The 12,819-nt window shown below is 39.9% G+C and overlaps 1 protein-coding gene across 2 annotated transcripts in view; it reads right to left on the bottom strand.

The window, feature by feature from the left end:
• Positions 1-12,819, bottom strand: part of GHR (growth hormone receptor) — a 252,529-nt gene that overhangs the window by 132,861 nt on the left and 106,849 nt on the right. For both annotated transcript variants that reach the window (XM_072136690.1, XM_072136680.1), the window contains one exon: positions 3,928-3,976. The gene's annotated coding sequence lies outside the window, so the exon portion shown is untranslated. The remainder of the gene's footprint in view (positions 1-3,927; positions 3,977-12,819) is intronic.

The raw sequence follows: 12,819 nt of genomic DNA on the forward strand, positions 1-12,819 counted from the left end.
ATGGGGGTGGGAACACCTAAACCTAGAGTTTCTGTTTTAATACTAAGCTTTCCCTGCTTAGTACATGATTTGGATCTACCTCTATGCCTTCTCTGTCCAATGACACAATCACCATGTTTCCAGATTTCCTGTAAGCCCTAAGGATGCTGAACCTCACCTATTTCTCTGAAGTCACTTGCTGGTCCATTATTTGTAGGACGATATCAAAATCCAAGAAGAGATATGGCCAAACATGGAGTAACCGGGAAATAGGGTAATGCTGCCATCAAAAACTTACTGGCAAACCTCATACTACCTACCTGTTACCACCATACAGTACCAGCATAATACTGCCATGTAGAAAGGTAAAAGTAAGCGGAGTTAAGGTCATAGTATGATTTAGCAGATGCAGTAAATCTTTAAGTTTTCAGATTAAGTGTCCTTTGAAAGGGACAGATTTTTGGTCCATTAAGACGGTTGATTAACCGATTCTCATTGTTTTCAAAGTTTGTAAGAGGAATCATCGACTAGAAAACCTCTCAGTGGCAGGGGTATGTGATAAATAGAAAAATAAGGAATAATGTGCACTTACCTCCAGTGCTCCGTTCCAGAGTTGTGATCGTTGCAGTGATCACTGTGGTCAAGGGAGCCCTACCACTTCCTGTTCAGTCCCCATCAGGTAAAAGGAAAGGGGTCTTTATTAGTGGAATGGAGCACCAGTGATAAGCTAGTTTTTTTTACACCTCATTCAACCATTGAGGGGGACTACAGTCGCCTCAGAACCCTTTAATACAATGACTTAGTGCTCCATCATCTCATAAACTTTAGTTTTTACCTGGACCTCAGCGACGGTAAGTGATTGGAGAATGTTTTCCTTATGTAACTCCTTTTAATGGAAGCAAAGTGACTTCAGGAAGACATTACGGGTCAGAAGAAGGTGACCTCCAACCTCCCAAATATACTAAGGTCACAATTTTGCTTTGGAACCTTGGGTAAAATTGCTTCAGTGAAGTTGAAGTGGATTCTAATTTATGTCTGCTTGAATTCACGGCTGAGCTGAAAGAGAACCGGTCATAAAAATTAACCCACCCAAAAAAAATAATTCAATAAAAACTCACATGGGTCTGATGTCACTACTTGGGTTCAATGAGGCCCTGCATATTCATGAGTTACTTGTTTTGCTCTGCCTCCTGCTTCCTGATTGATAAGTACTACAGAACATGCTGTTGTGGAACATTGAATTAGAGCTCTGTTACATCTTTGGCCACTTTGTGTCATGTGACCAGGGTGACATAATCTAAGGTCCTGTTACATTTGCACAGTCTACCCCATGTATGTATCTGATCACATGAAATCACAGCAGCCTCCATAGAGGATGAAGTAGAAGTCAACAGAGGCATGCTGTATTCATGCCATGATATTGCCATGTGATCAGATATATATATGGTGTACAGTTTGATAATGTTATGAGGCTAAAGGACCTGTGAAGATGTTACCCTGGTCTAAGAAGGAGCATGGGACATCGGGAGGTGTAGATGCAAGGGGCAGGTCAAGCAGAACAAGCCTTCTGTGATGCCAGGGAATATAAGTTAAAGTTGATTTATGGGGATGTGAGGGAAACAGTATTTAGCTAAAAGAAGGGGGTCAGTTAGTTAAAAGTGCTCTATAGGAACCTGCCACTTGCCGATTTAACCTAAATTTTCTATTTTATAAGTTATTTCATATCAGTATTTTTGAACTTTGAGGTTTCTAATATTTATTAAATCTTTTAATGTTCATAATGAAGGCCACGGCCAAAATGATTCGCCATCCAGTAGCTTGTGGTTGTCATTTATTTGATAGTTTATGGTGATAAGGAAGTATGATTTAAGCCATACAACGTTGAAGACTTCTGATATTCTCCTCCATTAAAACTGACCCCATACGGTAGATACAGGACGCAATCTCGAAAACGGACATGTCAGACAATTGTTGATCAAGCGATTCCCTAACATAATAATTCCATATGATACTCTATTATCAGAACTGAGCAGTGCTTGTTATTTCCCGATCGCAGGCCTTTGTACAGCCCCGCCATCGCTAGGCGTTTATTACTAATAGCCTGTGTGCTGGAGATAAGAGGTGTCATATTGGAAGGTACATTAGTTAATCTTTAGCACCACAGAAATGCAAGTTTTAACACCATAATAAAGTTTGAGTAGTAGAAGCTTTCTGTGTGACAGGTGGTTCAAGGTAATATGCAAACAGTGACTCATAGCGACATACATCACTCGTATCCACCTCGGACATCTATTTCCGGGACTCATCAAGTTACCTTCCATATAACATGAGAGACCATTATACCTGCCGAACAGGAACAACTCCTAATCCTACAATCCTACAATGTCCACTCCCTCCATGTTCTTACTTTGGTGTCTTCTGACAGTACAAGTTATACCACTTTATCCTCTAATTTTTTTAATATAGTTCTCTAGTATACAGACGGTCCCCTACTTAAGAACACCCGACTTACAGACGACCCCTAGTAACAAACGGACCTCTGGGTGTCGGTAATTTACTGTACTTTAGTCCTAGGCTACAATGATCAGCTGTAACAGTTATCACAGGTGTCTGTAATGAAGATTTATTGTTAATTCTGGTTCTTATGACAACCCAACATTTTTAAAATCCAATTGTCACAGAGACCAACAAAAATTTGGCTTGGGCTACAATTGTAAAATATACAGTTCCCACTTACATACAAATTCAACTTAAGAACAAACCTACAGACCCTATCTTGTATGTAACCCGGGGACTGCCTGTATTAGCCCTCCAAAGGGGAAGTCTCCATTTTTCTGAGAGAACCTATATTCCATTGTTGGAAATATTCTTCCAAACGTCATTGCTTCTCCAGAGGAATTGAGTTGTTCACAAGTGGAAAAAAACGAAAAGGTGGTGCTCATATGTGAGGGATTTATCCCATGGGGTCATGGAAAAGACTGAAAGGGGCTATAATCACAAGTCTTATGGTATCATAAGGAGGTAACTGAAACTGAAACCCATTGACCCAAACTAGAAGGGGAGAAGGGGTCAATGGTAAAAACAAGGTAGTAAAGGTACGTATGACATAAAAATATCTAGTATGAAGGACTAAATTTGAGTTTTCATTGGTGTAGATACAAACACATGCACCGTCCCCTTGACTATCCATTTATTGAATGGTTAAGTGTCCTAAACAGAAGATTCTGCCCCTTAAACAATGGAAAGCCATAGAAAGGATGCCCTGGAGCTGGAGAGGGTACAAGAAGAGCCAAAAAATGATAAGGGGTATGGAGGGTCTCAGTTATGAAGGAAAATTAAAAAAAAACTAGATTTATTTAGTCTCAAAAAGAGACGACTACGAGGGGACATGATTAATTTATATAAATATATGAATGGTCCATACAAAAAATATGGTGGTAAGTTGTTCCAGATTAAATCAAATCAATAGACGAGGGGGCACTGTCTCCGTCTGGACAAAACAAGGTTTAATCACCAGAGGCGACAGGGCTTCTTTACTATGAGAACGGTCAATCTGTGGAATAGCCTGCCTCAGGCGCTGGTCACAGCAGGGACAGCAGAGAGCTTCAAGAAGGGTCTAGATGCCTTTTTACACCTAAATAACATTGATGGTTATGTTATATAGAATTGTTTCCCCTAAATCCCTTCCTCATCCAATCCCTACACTTCCTTGGTTGAACTTGATGGACAAGTGTCTTTTTACAACTGTATAAACTATGTAACTATGTAAATAGTAGATTAATTTGCATAATTCCGCATGAAGCATTACTGTAAATAGATTAAAAACTTTGCCCTTATTTCTGCAGTCCTTATGGAAACATGTATATCCCCACACTAATAGACAACAAACCTTATGTAGTCTAACCCCACAGCCAAACCCTCTTCTTCCAAACGGACACAGAATCTTACCCTACATGCAGTCCGATAAGGATGTCTGGGGAAGTCTGGTATCACTGTCCTGAAAAAAAAAGGAAAAACAAAAATTAGAATATTTTCTACATATTAATAAAAACAAACATCTATAATTACATCCAGTTCTATCCACTACAGATTTTGGGTTTACTACATATCTTCACCTGGTTCTGTATCAATCAGGTAACAGATAGGGGATAGCTGGGTAACTGATGGGGATCTGACAACTTATTAATTCTTGTACCCCTTCAAAGGAAATCTACAATCAAAGTCAAGAGTGATAAACCAAGGACACTTACTCAAAGCTCTGGGAGTGTTTCCAGAGCCCCTCCGTGCTGTAGCTTCGCAGACTGTTATGATGAGCAGTGCAGGTCTTCCCTCCCCTTACACTTGCTGCTGCTAGATTAAACAGGCAGAAGGAGGAAGGAGATAGCAGGGGAGGAAAAACATGTTCTGCTCATTGTAACAGCCTGTGAATCTTAAGCACCCTATGGCTCTGGTAGCACACCTAGAGCTCTTCAGGCGCCTGAGCATAATTTTAAAAGTTGACTTTAGAAGGAAGGAGGCCATGGATAACAAATATAAGAAGATTACCACAGTCACGGTGCCTGAATCTATAAGTAAGAGTGCACGTCACACGTCACGTCTAACGCATGCATTTCAAAACAAATTGCACCAGCTGGAGAGAGCTTTGCCTAATTAATCAGATGTTAACACTGTCATTTAATCCATATGTCAACACAACGTTAACAGGTGTGTTCACATCATGTTAACAGTTGCATTTTGTAAGCGCAAATGTTAACCGCTGTTTAATAAGGCAAATCTCTCTCCAGCTGGTGCAACGCATGCGTTAGTTGTGACGCGTGACTGCACCCAGAGTGTCCCTGGTTTATCACGATGAATTTTGATGGTAGATTTCCTTAAAGTCTTTGGGGCAGATTTATCAAGCAGTCTGAAAGTCAGAATATTTCCAATTGCCCATGGCAACCAATCACAGCTCCCCTTTAAAATATTCATGAGCACTGGTGAAATGAAAGCTGAGCTGTGATTGGTTGCCATGGGCAACTGGAAATATTCTGACTTTCAGACTGCTTGATAAATCTGCCCCTTTGTTTCCAAAGAATAACAGAATCCGAATGACCTGAGATGGAGAGAGGCCGTGGCCACCCAAGATCACATCTCCTAATATAAAGCTACAAGTTGTAATTGCATACATGCAGGACAAATAGGAAGTCATTAAACAATTAGATGCGCCAATTATGTTGACAAGTAGGCGCGCGCGGCGGAAGCTCGCGGACTATGTTACTATATTTAGTAAGAGCAAATAAGTGATTATACAGATCATATAAGTGAAGCTTTCACACTGACATTTCAGTATTTCATTACACAAAGCTCCAAAATGTGAACAGCTGCCAAGCATCAACAATGTGATGTGTATATAGAGCAGGGGGGGCGGTATCCCTTCTCAGCCTCGGAGCCGTGCACTCTGTATATTGCTGACTCACTGACTTTTATAGGATCCAAAAAGATTTCAATGTTTTCAGTATCAAGTAAGTACTTGAAAACCTGAGCCAACACTTGAGGATATTGTCTATTCTAAAGAGCAGCGCCAAAGGCAACTTCTACAAAGTTCACATTGAAATCCAGGAGGGGGGGGGGGGATAGATTTTTCTTATAAAATGCAGCTTTTCATTTGTTGCAAATTAGCTAACTTCAAATATTAAATTGCCTAAATGCCGCTTTTGTTGGCAGCACTGGCATGTGACCCATTGATGCCCCACTGAGATCCTAGGGTCATAACAATTAGGGGGCAATCACTCAGTCCCATAGAACACAATTAATGAGCCACAGTCATAAGATTTAGCCCATTAAACTACTGACGACCTAAGGTGTGTTATGAAATAATGCTTCTAAAATTCCCTTTTATGTGAAATCTCAACTGTTTACCTAGAAAAATTAATCAATTGCAAAAGTCAAAAGCAAATGAGTCACTTTTTACCCAAGATGAGTCATCTTTCGAGGCTGAAGAAGAAACGTCACTTCCGATGTCCATAATAATAAGATAAGTGTGCAGCCTGGTATGTGCCGTTTACCAGAAAACAGACGGAAGGAGGACACAGGATAATAATTTCTTTATATAGCGCACACAGATTATGTAGCACAACAGCAGAGGACCCGTAGGAAACCCACACAAACACAGAAAGAACATACAATATCTTTACAGATTTTGACCTGGAAGGGACTTGAACCCAGGTCCCCAGCACTGCAAGGCTGTAGTGCTAACCAGTAAGCCACCGTGCCAGTTTAGTAAAGGGGGTGTTGAATTTTTATGCATATCTCTGGTTATGTAGTCCACATGGTACTGGGTACTGTAGAGTCCAAGATATAGGCATCTGAAGTGAGCCTCTTCCAGCCTCTAAAAATGACTAGTTTCAGGCAAAAGGTGGCTTTTCTTAGCTCATTTGCATATCACTTTGGAAGTGTATTTTATAACTAAAAAATGTATTTAATAGGTAAAAAATTATTTCACATAAAAGAAGAAATTCTAGAAAGGACATTTCACACCCTACCTGAGGGGACTGCTAGTTTAGTGGTGTAAAAGCTGGTGATAGGTTCCCTTTCAGCAGTAAGTTTCCATGCATACACTCTACCACTCAATTTCCACAATGGACTTAGTAGAACTACTAGTAGTCAGTCAGTTACTAAAGCTGGAGCTCATGTGTACTACATTATCAGGAAAGTGAATGAACAGACATTTATTAATATACTATAGGAAGTACTAGATTTTCATCTCAACATCTTCCACTTTCTACTCCACCCCTACAATCTATTGTGCCGGACTTTCAATCAGGATGTGACCTGGATGCCTCCAGTCTGTGCCAGTCACTGCACTGGTTGTCCATCTCCTTCTGAATAGTGTAAACTAATCGCTCTCATCCACAAAGCTCTGCATAATGAAGCACAGTGGCTCAGTGGTTAGTATTACAGCCTTGCAGCGCTGGGGACCTGGGTTCAAATCCCAGGGTCAACATCAGAAAATAGTTTGCATGTTCTCTACGTGTTTGCGTGGGTTTCCAATGGGTCCTACGGTTTCCTCCCACACTCCAAAACATACTGGTAGGATGATTAGATTGTGAGCGTCATTGGGGACAGGGACTGATTTGGCAAACTCTGTGGATTGCTGCGTAATCTGTGTGCGCTATATAAATAAAGGAATTATCTCCCTACCGCTCCTCGTGCTCTTCAATCATCCAGTGATCTTAAATTATTCTCTTCTTTAACTCCAACCTCTCACTCACATCTCCAGGATTTCTCCTGAGCTGCACCAAATCTCTGGAATGCTCTACCCAGGACTATCAGGATAATACCCAATCACCAAAGCTTCACATCCAATTACTGTGTGTAGTGATGACAATAGTGAGGGCAGTTACAATTCAAGACACCAAAACTTTTTTATTATTTGCAAAAACCTCTTTTAATCCCTTCTGTTTTGCAATCAAAATAAACTTGTACTCATAGATCGCTTTGTCATCAAGGTCCTTGTATCAGCCCACAAAATATGCACCATGTAAATGTATAAATACAGATTATTATTATTAAATAAACCTGATTGGCTTTAAAACTCACTTCTGGTGTTTTCGGTCTCGGAGTGTGCTCCATGTAGTTTACAAAGTTGAAAAAAGCAAACAGCTCATGTTTATAAGAAAACAAGCTTTAGCTGTTCTGCAGCTTCGGAAGGTCATCAATAAAAGACATTTCCCCACAAATTTGCTTTGCTCCTCTAATATTTCCTGCTCCTTAAACTGTACTTTACAGGCTGCCTTTAAAACACACGAAGAAGCCAAAACAATCTTCCAAAAAACTTTGTAAACTTGTGCCTGAGCCTGAATTACAGCCTGTAATATAGTCCAGACCTGCTGGTTGTTACTAGGAATGCTTCACAGCTTAGCTGAGCTCCAAATACAGAAAGCTGTCCTACATCGGATCACCGTACAGTGTCAGGTACAGCTCTTAAAGGAATCTACCACCAGGATGAAGGATTGTAAACCAAGTACACTGACATACTGGTGAGCGCCCCCTCTGCTAGGATCCGCTCTTCTTTTAGCTTCCTATGTCTTTGTTTTTGAGAAAAAAAGGCTTTAAGAATTATGCAAATGAGCCTTAGGAGCTCCAGGCTCCATTAACATCTATGGAACCTGGAGCCTCTCAAGTATAATTGTAAAATCCTTAAAAAAAAAAAAAAAACAGGGAATAAAAATCTAAAAGAAGAGCAGATCCTAGCAGAGGGGTCACACACCAGTATGTCAGTGTGCTTGGTTTACAATCCTTCATCCTGGTGGTAGATGTCCTTTAAAGTGGATCTTTCACCAATGATACCTGACTTACAGATGAACCCTAGTTAAAGACGGGCCCCTCTTCCCCTGACAAATAGGGGGCCTTGTGTATAAAATATGAAACAAATCTTAAAGCCAATCTGCCCATAGTAACCAATCACAGCACGGCTTTCATTTCCTACATTAACTTTGTAAAATGAAAGCTATGCTGTCATTGGTTGCTATGAGCAAAACAGAGAGTTTGCCCTCACTAGGCCCAGTATCCCCCTTATCCCTCATACAATTGTATAGACGCAAATCTTCTATTATCCTCTTACCATATAAGGGTATTAAAGTTATAAATTCACTGTTCCTTTAAGGTGATTCAAAAAATGGAAATAAATTTCATTTTCAGCTGTATGGCCGGTTCTTATCTGAATAATGCACACACAGGAATGTAAGATATGTACATATTTTATTACATAGATTCTGCAAAAGTAAAAGTATTAATACACAATGGACTGGAATCTCTATCTGGAGATTAGAGGCTATGCTCAAGTAAAATAACATAGCATAAAATAAAATGAGAAACTACAGAACAGACTAATGTATAAGACAGGCACCAAAGTAAAGACATGATGCTTAAAGGGGTATTCCCAGATCATTAGTTTATAGAGAAGAGTCCTGTATCCCCTATACTAAGGTGGTAGGAGTTACAGAAATAACAGTTGGAGTTAAAGGGGTATTCCATGAATAAGAATGTCTGATACAAAAACCCATAATAATAATAGTAATAATAATAATAATAATAATTCTTATATAGCGCACACAGATTATGCGGTGCTGAACAAAGCATGCCAAATTGGATAATGCTATTAATAAATGAATATAACAAAATTCAGTGTCATTAGTCACAAAATGGAGATTAAATAGTTTGATTTTATGATTCACTAAATGTTATGGCCTCTCTAACGTAGGCAGAGTTATCACCAAGATAGCCACCACTACAAACTACAACTCCCATGATCCCTCAGTTCTCAGTAACTCCTCAGTAACTCCTCCTCTATCTTATGCTCTACTCCCAGTGATGATGTAACAGACTGTCCGGCTCTGTACACCATTTTTCTGCTAAGAGGAGCAAAATTTTAAATAACTAATTACTTATTAGCTTAAATTTTAAGGACTCCTTTGTATATGAATTATGCTTATTCCTGGAATACCCCTTTAAGGAAGTCACACTGTTGCACCTTAAGCCACACCCCCTTGACAAACAAACCACAGGAAGTGCTTACTTTTACACATGCTAGGAAACATACAAAAAAAAAAGTTTAACCCCTAATATATATATGAAAGCTTGCTGACAATATAGTGTCGGGCAACACACCACTGGTGCACCAAGTTGCTCATTTGCATAAATAAAACGCATACATTTTCTCTAAAATGACCGATCTGTGGGAAAAGGTGTCCTAAACAATGCTGGGTTTATTTGTAGGGGGGTTTTTACATCTTTTATACTCACTGCACTGATACTGAAGGCTACACTACAGCATTGCACATGCCCCGCATACAGCACGGGAACAGCTTCTCCCATCTGTCCTTACACATTACATAGGAATACATACAGGTAATTACATTTAGTATAATCATCCAGGCTGTACTGAGATATTCTATTTATCTCCATATGCCGTGTCCCATTAATGACTACATTTATAATTGTCAAGGCAGCGGCTGCCAATAAATCAATATTAGCAACGGTGATGCAGAAAATCTCATCATTGGTAAATATCACTGTCAGCCTGTTTTATTACTGCTGTACTATCTGCTGGTGCTGATGACGCCAATTATGTGAGCTACAGGATAATGTAACTATATATAGGTGTGTATATATATATATATATGTGTATATGTCAGGGATAATGGACATCTACCACCAGGATGAAGGATTGTAAACCAAGCACACTGACATACTGGTGTATGCCCCCTCTGGCAGGATCTTCTCTTCTTTAAGCTTTTTATGCCCTTGTTTTTTTTTAAAAAAAAGCTTTAAAAATTATTAAAATGATCGTGAGGGGCTCCAGGTTTAATTACCATGGAGCATGAAGCCCCTTAGGCTCTTTTGCATAATTTTTAAAGCTTTTTTTAAAAATAAAAACCATAAGAAGATAATAGAAGAGCAGATCCTGCCAGAGGGGGCATACACCAGTATGTCAGTGCGCTTGGTTTACAATCCTTGATCCTGGTGGGAGATTTCCTTTAAAAGGTTTGTGCCATTATAGACACTTAGCACTCATGGAGTACTTCAAGGGAATTGTAGGCTTCTGTCCCCATGATCAATAAGGGGTCTCTTTAGTCAGATCCGAGCCATCAAGCACCTATACAAGTTGCAAAACACTTGATGACAGGTAGTAAGTTTCATAAACTTTTTCCGAAATATGTTAAAAGTTTGTAGACCATCAATTCATCATCCTTCTTCAGGGTCAGCTACAGATGCAGAGGGTGCATGTACGTCTGCTGACTCCTTTTCCATTGTACCGTCAGTTGATAGGTAGTGGGCCCACTCCAAACAGTGGCACCTGGAAGCACAGTCCTGATGTCATATTAAAGAGTGAAGATTCTCCTCTTAAGTATGACACTAGAACTTCATTTCTAGGTGCCACAGCCCAAAAATATAGCCATTTGAAGTCGGCCACTGCCATGGTGTATGTGAAATTAGGATATATATGTATAGTTGTATGGCAGTCGTGAAGGGTTTCAAAGCACCCAACCATGTAGAACCCCTCTAAAATCTTTATGTATCTCTAGGCTTTAGGTAGTCTGCAATTTCTTACAATTGTATTAATTGTAACAATATATGTAATGGTCCCTGTTAATACATAAGAGGACAAAATAAAGGGTTAGTGATGGAGTGAGAGTTTTGCTACACTACGAAACTCCACTTTCACTATGATGTCCCCTGCAGTGGCATTGTATGGCTGGTGACATCAGCAGCACATAAGGGGCTTCAGAAGCCGATTTAAAGGAAATCTACCAAAATCCATCATGATAAACCAGGGACACTTACCGGTACTCATAGATCCAGGCAACCTGACTGTGGTAATCTCCTTATATTTGTTATCCATGGCTTCCTTCCTTCTAAAATCAACTTTTAAAATTATGCTAATGAACCAGAAAGAAGGGCTCCTGGGGGTGTTACCAGATGCTACAGAAACATGGGCTATTACACTGTGCAGGAGCTATTCCCCTTTTCAATGTGTGTTGAAACTCCCTATGCTGCAAGGCGATTACATCAGGCAGAGGGAGGAGTGAAGTCCTTACAGAGCAGAGGCGGAGGAGGAGACAGTCTAACAACCTGTAAAGCTGCAGTGCAAAGGAAACTCCCCCCAGGAGCCCTTGAGGCTTATTGGAAAAATTTACAAATAGTTGATTTTAGAAGGAAGGAGACAATGGATAACAAAAATAAGAAGATTACTAAAGCTACAGTTACGGTTTAACATGTTTGATGGAAGATTTCCTTTAGTGATCTGAGGTGGAACATATAAGAAAATCATATTCATTTCAGTTAGAAAAAGAGAAAACATCTTGTTCGGGCTTCAGCACCGATCTCTGTCCATAAGGTGAAGCAGGGGATGTGCTGTCGCCTTTGATCTTATTTCATTCTGTCTTGCACTAATCTGAACACAGCTCTATTATACTCCTGGCTGCCTTTTTCTTAATTCTACAACACTCGTCTTCTGCTGATTTTGTGATGGACTCCAGGTTGAGCTAGTTGTGATGGACAGATGCTTTCTCCATTCACATTCCTCCCCTGCTGGTCTGTTTGGGCTAGATGTTGATGGGGAAAGTCCGATCACACCTGTACATGGACTTTGACATCCCATAAAAAGTTCTTCCTAGTCTTCGCTAGAGCTTGATAGCGTATTCTGTATTGCTTTATTTTGGATGATTCTGATCTTTGTTCTCCTTACCTACCATTTAAATTTTTTTCTTGTTCTGAGTAGTCGTCTTTGTTTCTTCCATATTTGTATGACCTTCCTCCTCTATTTTGTTTTGTACTCTTTTTGCCTCTGTGTTTCAATTTGGTGCAGGAAAAGACCATCGCTGAGTTGCCCCCTACCATCTTGGGTAGAATCGGCAAGTAGGTAGGGACAGCAGGGTCAGTTTACCATTAAGGCTCGTCGTCTGAGTTTTCCCTTACATTTTCTCAGGGTTGTACGTCCTCTATCAGCGGCATTATAACACGCTCTCTATATTCTATGGTGTTTTGTTTCAAATAGCAGAGTGGTTCTAAAATTATTTAAATATAACCTCATTCCACCACATCTTGATCAATTTAACAAAAATACAGCCAAAATGACTGCTTCCATAGGAGGTAAGTAACAACCAAGTGCTAATCTAATGCCCTTGATGAACTGATCATCAGCAAGTGTGACCAACTCTATAAAAATAGAAGTTCCGTAGACTGCTACCATAATACCAAGGTGAAAGACATCAGTAATGGTAGAGGAGAAGTTTATTTGCTACAGCTCTTGTTTTCCCAACCAACTGAACAGGGTTAACTGTGACACTTCCACAACAA

This window comes from Engystomops pustulosus, chromosome 1 (assembly GCF_040894005.1).
Source record: "Engystomops pustulosus chromosome 1, aEngPut4.maternal, whole genome shotgun sequence".
Classification (NCBI taxonomy): Eukaryota; Metazoa; Chordata; class Amphibia; order Anura; family Leptodactylidae; genus Engystomops; species Engystomops pustulosus.